We start from the raw sequence: 10,874 nt of genomic DNA on the forward strand, positions 1-10,874 counted from the left end.
TCCCAAAAACTGAATTGTAGGACTGAAACTGAATGGTGAGAAGTGAATCTGAAATTATTCGAGAGCTAACTTTTAAACGATAAAATACAGTTTCAAAGCAAATGAATTCATTTTCAAAATATAAAATTCAATTCAATTTAGTGATGATCATTTTCAAACCAATAAATTTAATTTCAAATTGGGGTAATTCATATTCAGTTTGTAAAAGCATTTATTCAAGTTACAATTCAGATTCAATCCGAGCAATTCAAATTCGAATTGAACTTATTCAAATTCAGTTTCTGATTGCACAGATTTCTGCCCGTAAAAATAACTCACAATCTTTAAAATTTGAGCATTTTTATTTTCCTTCAAATCAGTTTGGTCCTCTTGTGAATTTGTTTGTATACATCCAAGTGGCTCCAAAGTGTTTTCTTTAAACAGAACACCTGACAAACGCAAACATGACATTTAACAACCTGCAGAGTACCTTTAAGCTAGAATCACTGCCCCCTCTGCAGGTGGGGGAGGGATATACAGTGGGGCAAAAAAGTATTTAGTCAGCCACCGATTGTGCAAGTTCCCCCACCTAAAATGATGACAGAGGTCAGTAATTTGCACCAGAGGTACACTTCAACTGTGAGAGACAGAATGTGAAAAAAAAATCCATGAATCCACATGGTAGGATTTGTAAAGAATTTATTCGTAAATCAGGGTGGAAAATAAGTATTTGGTCAATAACAAAAATACAACTCAATACTTTGTAACATAACCTTTGTTGGCAATAACAGAGGTCAAACGTTTACTATAGGTCTTTACCAGGTTTGCACACACAGTAGCTGGTATTTTGGCCCATTCCTCCATGCAGATCTTCTCGAGAGCAGTGATGTTTTGGGGCTGTCGCCGAGCAACACGGACTTTCAACTCCCGCCACAGATTTTCTATGGGGTTGAGGTCTGGAGACTGGCTAGGCCACTCCAGGACTTTCAAATGCTTCTTACGGAGCCACTCCTTTGTTGCCCGGGCGGTGTGTTTTGGATCATTGTCATGTTGGAAGACCCAGCCTCGTTTCATCTTCAAAGTTCTCACTGATGGAAGGAGGTTTTGGCTCAAACTTTCACGATACATGGCCCCATTCATTCTGTCCTTAACACGGATCAGTCGTCCTGTCCCCTTGGCAGAAAAACAGCCCCATAGCATGATGTTTCCACCCCCATGCTTCACAGTAAGTATGGTGTTCTTGGGATGCAACTCAGTATTCTTCTTCCTCCAAACACGACGAGTTGAGTTTATACCAAGAAGTTCTACTTTGGTTTCATCTGACCACATGACATTCTCCCAATCCTCTGCTGTATCATCCATGTGCTCTCTGGCAAACTTCAGACGGGCCTGGACATGCACTGGCTTCAGCAGCGGAACACGTCTGGCACTGCGGGATTTGATTCCCTGCCGTTGTAGTGTGTTACTGATGGTGACCTTTGTTACTTTGGTCCCAGCTCTCTGCAGGTCATTCACCAGGTCCCCCCGTGTGGTTCTGGGATCTTTGCTCACTGTTCTCATGATCATTTTGACCCCACGGGATGAGATCTTGCGTGGAGCCCCAGATCGAGGGAGATTATCAGTGGTCTTGTATGTCTTCCATTTTCTGATGATTGCTCCCACAGTTGATTTTTTCACACCAAGCTGCTTGCCTATTGTAGATTCACTCTTCCCAGTCTGGTGCAGGTCTACAATACTTTTCCTGGTGTCCTTCGAAAGCTCTTTGGTCTTGGCCATGGCGGAGTTTGGAGTCTGACTGTTTGAGGCTGTGGACAGGTGTCTTTTATACAGATGATGAGTTCAAACAGGTGCCATTCATACAGGTAACGAGTGGGGGACAGAAAAGCTTCTTACAGAAGACGTTACAGGTCTGTGAGAGCCAGAGATTTTCCTTGTTTGAGGTGACCAAATACTTATTTTCCACCCTAATTTACGAATAAATTCTTTACAAATCCTACCATGTGAATTCATGGATTTTTTTTTTCACATTCTGTCTCTCACAGTTGAAGTGTACCTCTGGTGCAAATTACTGACCTCTGTCATCATTTTAAGTGGGGGAACTTGCACAATCGGTGGCTGGTTAAATACTTTTTTGCCCCACTGTAGCAGAAGTGGAGGATGAACTCAACTTGGGTGTCTATTGTCTTATGTAGTTTGGGAGTCCATTGAATGCTGGTGTGGGTGTACTTTTCCTCTGCGGTGGGGTCGTGTGGGCTGCCCCAGGCTCTGTGGGGCTTCGAGGTGCTGCTGCACCTGTGGCCCCAGGTCCGTATGATCCCTGTCCCCCTGCCATTGGTGGATTCCAGGGAACGGGGGTACCTACAAGGGTCAGCGGGAGAGCTGGCTCATTCTTTAAATGAACTGCTCAGCATTACATAAATAACATTTTGAACAAATGTTAGAAAGACAGAGTTACAGGGAAAATGTCTGCAAATGTTAACTGAACATTTTTTGTTACAACGTAGACATAATGATAAAGGTACTGGGGTGAAACGAAACTTTTAATAATAATAAGATACACAGTTTATTTGTGTATTGATAACAAACTATATTATCCAGCTATAAATGAATAATCTTAATTTTGTGCCTTTGTCATACAGTCTTAAAATCCCTGCAAGGCTCAAAGTGGCTGAGATATAACTCTACACATTTACTCCCTCTGGGTGGATCTATAAACATAGACACTGATTTCTATTTCGGTCTCCTCCTTTATCTGCAGCCGACTCTGCTCAAACACTGTAAAACTGCTGCAGTCTGTACTGCAACATCTATGTGAATGTCTTCCTAGTGTTACAGAAACGTTTTTACCTGATTGGAAGTTCTGACAGGTTAGCCACACCAAAGTGACAGGGTTGGTTCCTCAGGTTTGCTACATAACCCCAGTTTTCTGAGTCCACTGAGTCAATTCCAAATTAAAATGCCTAAATTTGATACTGGTAGCTTGTTCTTTTCATGATATTCTTCTAGCATGAAAAAAGAGAGAGTGGGTGGCTTTAAGATACTGAACCCCAAGTTGCTCTCCGATCCTTTCGTCGGGTGTGAATTTTAGATAGATAAAGTGCTTGTGTGAATGAGGCTCTATGTAATAGACAGTTCATTTAGCATATGGATATGTACACAGGATTAAAAAGCTGATTTTCATTGGAGACAGTCGTGTAGTTCCTTTGGTATTTTGAACTGTATGTTCTGTGCCTTTCCCTGACCCAGTATTTGATGGTGTTACACTTCTCTCTTCAATATGTTGCACTTGTCAGCAACAGGGGGGCCATGTTGGAAGAGTGCCTGACCTTTCATAAATCTCATCATTGTTATTTTGACTTATTTACGAGAGTGAGATGAAAGCAGACCAGCTTTACACCACCAGCAGGAGGCAAAGGCAGGGGAAGGAGTGTGTGTATGTGAGGGGTGTTTAACTTACTACCTTTGTCCTTCAGCCTGCACATTTAGGGCACACTAATATCCCAGAAGCACAGTTAAACAGTTCTTAACTCTCAGACAGTATGGCTTAAATGATCAGGTTCTCCTGAGGCACATATTACAACACAAATTGAGGCTAGTGTCACCTAAGCCAGCCTACTAGACCACAGCAGGAAAAACCCCATTGTAGAATATAAAAAGACATAATGATGATGTTCCACAGCAATGTCTGATGTCAGCCAAGGACTTTCAGCTACAACTACAACTACATGAAGTTATGGAACTATTGTATATACATGTATATAAATATAACCATATAACAAGTTAAATGCTGAACTATTCTCTTTGGAGTTTGGAGTTCTTAGTCAGCTACAGGTTTGACTCTGGCCATGCTTTGTGAGGTGAAATCAAAGAAGTAGAAATGGAACATGCTGATCATGAAATGCGTTATCATGTTAATGTGTGCTTTTCTTTTACCCTAACCCTAGTCATAACCATGTGTATTTCCTCCATCCTCCAGAATCCCTGTTAAGCTAAGGGAAACGCCCACTGCCACCGGGTCCATCCTCAAAGCACAGAACATTAGCATTCATTTAACATTGGTTTGAATATTCATCATTCTCTTGGTTCTAATTTAGTTGGCATATAGAACTGAAGATTACATGTGACTTTTACATTTGTCAACTGCTACGTTTTGTTGTCTGTCTTTCGACACACAGAAATGTCCTTTGATTCTTGTGAATGTTTGATGTGATTTTTAGTGTTTAGTTAGTAAAAGGTCAACAGACTCACAGCTATGCTGATTTAAAAAAAAAAAGAGTGTTCCTAAGCTATTAACAAGGTTAATAGCTAGATGTCCTGTTAATAGCTAAAGCTATTCACTGCTCTTAGTTAGAAAAACACTGCATTTCACGTAAAATTAAATAAGTTACTCCAATACATTCTGTATGGTTCATGAGTGTTGTAAAATACACAACACTCGAGTTTTACAGTTTATACAAACTGGCATGACTTTACCCCCCAAGTTGGCATATTTATGATATGTTTGATGTTTGATTCTTTTTAACATAAAGACACTTAGCTTCTGAAAATCCAAACACAAGTGCCAAAAGGAGCTAAAATGCCCGGTGGAGATGCAGAGCTGGGTGCTAATTCTCTGCTGCTTGATCACCCACCACTCCACTGGTCCATTAATGACTCAGGGTACAAGTTCATGCATGGCAGGTTAGTGGGTTTAAGTTGTCAGTGAAGTTTGTGCGAGTGTGTGTATATCAGCCTGAGCACATGCTGAACAGACCCTGGCAAATGAGAGATCACCGATACCCCAGATAGCTGCATGTTTACAATACTGACCTTATAACCCTAGCATTAATGTTCCCTAGATGCAATTAAATAAGGTGTTACATATTTGATACAGATTCTGCAGCTGCCATGTATGAAACTACCAACAGAGCATGAACACTGTGTCCCATCTCTTTCTGTGTTACCCTGATTTTCCAAGCTATTTAGCTTCACTGAAAATGTTTTTTCCCCATAGAATTTGTACCTGTTTGTTTTATATACTCTTATTTTTTTCCTTTTTATGTTGCCAGTCCAAAATACTGACAGCTTGTTCCATTAGGAATTGATGTCAACAGCTGTAATATTTGTGGAACATGCATTGAGGGTCTTAACATAACATTAAAAAATCCCTGAGCAGACAGCCTCATGTCTATGCCTATTTATTTTCCATTTAAAAATGGCAACTAGGCAGCAGGATCAAAAAACATGCTGCAAATTTGTAGATATGAGATCATGCCATGTACTCCACTGACCAACCCCATCCTCCTCAAATGCATTTCGGAGCAAAGCCAACCCATGTGCCCTTAATTCTGTCATTCAGGGGATGCAACCTCTGCAGCCGACCACTGTGGTCAGCTGCTATGCCAGGCTCATTGTGTGCCCACACAACTGTGACCTTCTCAGGGATCACTAAGGAATCCACACTTCTGATTGAAATTCCACGTAAGATTAAGCAAGGCCCCTGGAAATCTATGTCAAGTGTTCTGTGTGTCAACCATCAGCCTTTAAAGTATGCGTTGTGTATTTTGCAGCTCACGTGCAGTCAGTGGCTGAAAGATTTGCACTTTCTGTGATGTCAGTGCCCTTGTCGAAAACATGTGTCTCAAAAACTTTACTATGCTATGTGTAATTGTAAAAATTGTTCTGTTCTTTTTAGGGCTTTTAATAAACTCCTGTCATTGCTAGTACTGGGTAGGACCTCCTTGTGTTTTGATTTTTCGTGGCATAGATTTAAAAAGCTGGAAACATTCATCAGAGATTTTGGTCCACACTGACATGATTGCATCATACAGTTGCTGCACGTCCTCCACATCCCAAAGGTAATTTGTTGGATTGTGATTTGGTGACTGTGGAAGCCATTTCAGTACAGTGAACTTTTTCAGATTTCTAGAAGGCAGCTTGAGATGATTTAAACTTTGTGACATTGTGAGTTTTCCTGCTGGAAGCAGCCATCAAAAGATGTCTGTCATAATAAAAAGGATGGATATTGTCAGCAATGCTGAAATTGGTACTAAAGGGCTTTCAAGGGTCCTTATGTAGGGGGGCCACTTCACCGAGCGCTCCGATTAATACTGGGACCACTGTTCCCTTCCTCCTCCACATCATCTCGAGCTCTTCTCTGAGCCCTTGGTACTTCTTCAGCTTCTCATGTTCCTTCTTCCTGACGTTGCTGTCATTCAGTATCGCTACGGCTATCATTGCAGCCATCTTCCTTTACTTGTCTACCGCTACTATGTTCAGTTGGTTAGCCATCTGTATCTGGATCTTAGCTCAGTCATTCTCCACCACCCTTGGGGGCGTCTCCCATTTTGACCTTGGGACTTCCAGGCCATACTCAGCACAGATGTTCCTATGTACTATCCCGGCAACTTGGTAATGGTGTTCCATGCATGCCCTGCCAGCTAGCATCTTGCACCCTACTGTTATGTGCTGGATTGTCTCGGGGGCTTATTTACAAAGCCTGCACCTGGGGTCTTGCGTGGTGTGATAGACCCCAGCCTCTATGGCTCTTGTGCTCAGAGCTTGTTCCTGTGCTGCCATGATTAGTGCCTCTGTGCCACTGTCCTGTCTTTCAGACCAGCTTTGTGGACCTTCCTCTGTCCTCTACACACCGTGCAGGGGCTTGTCCTTCCATGATGGTTCCTCCTCTTTCTTGGGTTTCTGCTGCCTGAGGTATTCACATTGTCAGTCATCGCAGTATTTCTGATGTACTTGTGGATGTTCACTCACTAGTCCTTGGTCCTTCCGCTTAGTCTACAATCTGAGGGTGAAACCCTCCTTTGGCCATCTTATTATCCCAGCAGGGTACCTGATCACAGCAGGGCGTAGGTGTTGATTGCCCAGATCTTGTTCTTACCATTCAGCTCACTCCTCAGGACTTTCCTTACTCTCTGCAGGTACTTGGTGGTTGCAGCTTTCCCAGCACCCTCTTTGTGGTTCCCATTTGCCTGTGGGATTCCCAGGTATGGCTCCCATACCATACCATACATTTCGCCAATCTGCATGACATTCCAATGTCCTTGTTGTACATGAAGCACGAACTTCATGTCACAAGAGATAAATAACAAGTATGATTCATTCATGTGAATATTTAATTTTTCAAATTATGTGTTATGGAAAGGTATGAATTACATTTATGAAAATCCGTACAGAACTGACGAAACAGAAGAACAAACAGTATCTTAACACAATCAATCCCATTCCTGTTGTTGACACATTTACTGTTTATTTATAAAATCACTATCTGTCATGTCAACTGAAAATTTAAATTGAAGGAAAACTGGCAAGAGTTTTTCATGGAACAGCTTTACTGTATGTACAAATGAAAAACAGGTGTTTTGTGGCTATGCTGTGAAAGCTAACATGTTGGCTCTTGAAAGGCCTTTTAAAAAAGAATGCAGGAGCAGAGATGACAGCTAGCAGCTGACCGTTTGTCCTTTGTAAAAAGCATCTTTAAATTTAGATTTAACTTGTCTTGTTGACATTTTCCAGTACAAGACAGGTTCACAACCGTTCTTGTACTGGATTACTATGATTTACAAAGAGTGTGGCAATACTCTGTCCTATTTCCTGTGGCATACACTACTATTGTCCCAAGATAATTTAATTGAGTGTGTGCTATATATATCATAAGTGGAATGCAAACATTTGGCCCTGGGTGACACTGTTGGACAGATGAAAAGTACTACTAAACCCTACAGCAACAAGCACCAGTGTGCCCACTTATCACAGAGGAAGAAGGTGGAGGGAAAGGAGGACATGAGGAAGGACTCAGAGCTGGAAGTCTAAATATCATGTTTAGAGTTTGAGCCCACTGATTAGGAGGTCAAGAGAACAATAGATGATGATAATCAGCAGAACAGATGACAATGAGAAAATCCAGTGTAAGCCTGGTGCACATTTCAGATGTGCTGAAGCACATTAAGAAGCTGAAATGGCTGCTTAAAAAAGTTGTTTTTGTGTGTGGTAGGTGTGTTTCTTTTTTTCCTTAAAATGAGATCGTACAATTTTTAATAAAACTGAGTTTGTATTTTAGGCAAACAAAGTGTCCTTTAACTATTAATTATTTATATGTGTCCAACAACTCCTTTAAATGAAGCAACTAAATCTAAATCTGAATCAACTAAATAAATCTTTCGGCTTTGTGCTTAAGATTATGCGAAAAAGTGTAATATAATGCATACAAACAAACATGTTATTTACAGCTCACTCAGACTTCTTTACATTGTTGGTCACAAACTTTAGATGAAAGGTATCAAAGGGAGCTGTCGCTAAGGTTAAAATTGGAACGTTTTAAATCATTCAAAATTACTTGGTTGGGTTTAAGCATGAAAAACAACCAGGTTAAAAAAAGATAACTGTTTTGGTTGTAACTGTTTCAAATGTCTGGTTTTCTTGTAATTTTTTTCTTGCAATGGTGATGAATCCCAGTTGAAGTGTGGGCATATCAACATGTCCTTCAGACACAAAATGTTCTTCCGTTGAAGTATATTGTAGATTCAGTGTCATTCGGACAGTCATGTTTGTGACTTCATGCAAAAATAAATAGATTACTTTTCAGTAATCTATTTGCAACGAGACCAGCCTGTCAAATAATATTTGCAGCCGCCTGAAGCTTGGTACGAAAATGAACCCATATTGAAAAGAACATAGTTAAATATAATGGATGGAGCAGGAAAGTACACTATAAATATTATTAGGCATTAGAAAATCTGTAAGGCTTGTAAAATTCAGAGCTTTCTGTATCTTCTCAGTTTCTCAGTTAAGCCTTTTAGCAATAATCGTGTTTGCTAGTTAGTCCACCTGTTAACACTTTTGAATCACTGACTGGAACTGAGAGAGTTTGCCAGCAAGCACAACTTCAATTCAGCTGCTGTTGTCTTGGTCTCTTGGCAAGATAAGCATGTACGTCACCACCTGAGCAATGTGCTAAGCAGGCCACATTTATCACTGAGCTAAATTTACTAGTTGACCATCCTCTTATTTATCCATCTGACTGCATGCTAACTTAATTAAAGTTATATGTTACTAATCAATTATTTCAGATTTCTAAAAGAAATAAGCTGCCAGCCATAACTAAGTAATGCTGGTTAAAAAAATGCTGAGCCAACCTACTATAAGCCCAAGGTTTGATTTCTAAAGTGGAACTAAACTAGGTCCTAACTTTGAGCACTGCTCTGGTTCTTGGGCTGGTTTTAGGCCTTGGAGTCACTGGGTGGGGTGCTGTAGAGTGCTCCATCTGGGGACTCCATCATTCTGCTGGGGGACTTCATTGCTCACATGGGCAACAACAATGTGAACTGAAAGGGTGTGATTGGGAGAGATGGCCTACCCAATCTGAAACAGAGGGGTGTTCTGCAAATTGGACTCATGCTAACCAAAGTTTGTCCATAGCAAACACCATGTTTGAACATGTGGTGTGTAGATAATGTAGTTCTGTTGGGTGCATCAGGTGATGACCTCAAGCTTGCATTGGAGCAGTTTTTGGATGAGTGTGAAGGAGGAGGAGTTCAAGTATCTGAGAGTCTTGTTCAGGACTGAGGAAGGAGTGAAGCATGAGAATGACAATCAGACTGTAACGACCTGTTGTGGTGAAGAGAGAGCTAAGCATAAAAGTGAAGCCCACAACTGGCCCTCAAACCCATGATCACAAGCTATAGGGTAGGGTGCTCGGTCTTTTGAAAGGGGCTCGGATTAGAGCCAAGTGAGGCGTTTGGGTTTGGGCATCTGACTAGCCCGGATAGATTTGAAAAAGGCGTTTTCGTCTGAAAATGCTCCGCGTTCACACTAGTGTTGCGCGTCCACACTAAAATGGCCGAAAACACTGACGTTGCAGTTCCGCGCATGCGTGAAACGCAAGACGGCTCGACTACCAAACTTGTGAGCAAACAAAATAACTGCTGTCCGATGCCGTCTGCCATCTTGGTTTAAGTGGTCACATGACTGCATTATATGACCAACATGCGTCATCGTTTTTGAAAGTCTGCGTTTTCGCTGTCCACACTGCGACGGGACAGCTCCATTTTGAAATGTATGCGTTTTCAAGAGCGTTTTCAAAACGCAGCGTTTTTCCTTGGGGAAAACGCTGTCTCAGTGTGGCCGGGAGGCCAAAACTGAGAGAAAACGATGTGTTTTCAAACGAAAACGCATTAGTGTGGACGTAGCCTAGGATACCTCCTCGACACCTCATAGGTGAGGTGTTTTGAACATCACCAAGAGGAGGCCTCGGTGCGTTTGGCTTTCCGTCCACACTGAGACGGTTTTAGGTCAAGGAAAACACGGAGCGTTTTAAAACACTCTCCAAAGCAGATACATTTGAAAACGCCGTTTTCGTGTCACAGTGTGGACAGCAAAAACGGAACCTTTTCGAAAACGATGACACATTTTAGTCATGTGATGCAGTCATGTGACCAATTAAACTAAGATAGGAGGGCATTACACAGCAGTTGTTTTGTTTGCTCTCAATTTTGACAGCCCTATTAAAGATTAATATCAGTCTGTACATGCTCCAGATAGCTTTTCTTCAAATTCTTTAATTCTCACTCGCTTTTGCAACTTTGTACTTTTGTGTTACTCGCAGCAACAACTCTACCTCATTGTTAGTCCATTTAAAAAACTCGGTGCTTCTCCTCAACATTTTGCTGCGATGTCTCAAAAAGCTGGAAAGTAAATAAATGGCAGACGGAAATGAGGCAGGTCGAATCGTCTTGCGTTTCACGCATACGCAGTACTGGAACGTAGGCGTTTTTGGCCGTTTCAATGTGAATGAACAACTCTGTGAAAACGACTGAAAATGATATAGTGTGGATGCGGAGCGTTTTCAGACATTTACGCCGTTTTCAAATTTATCCAGGCTACTGTAGACATGGCCTATGTCT

The sequence above is a fragment of the Diplotaxodon limnothrissa genome, linkage group LG17, assembly GCF_057381915.1.
Source record: "Diplotaxodon limnothrissa isolate DT_005_m linkage group LG17, D_limnothrissa_male_GT1.1, whole genome shotgun sequence".
Classification (NCBI taxonomy): Eukaryota; Metazoa; Chordata; class Actinopteri; order Cichliformes; family Cichlidae; genus Diplotaxodon; species Diplotaxodon limnothrissa.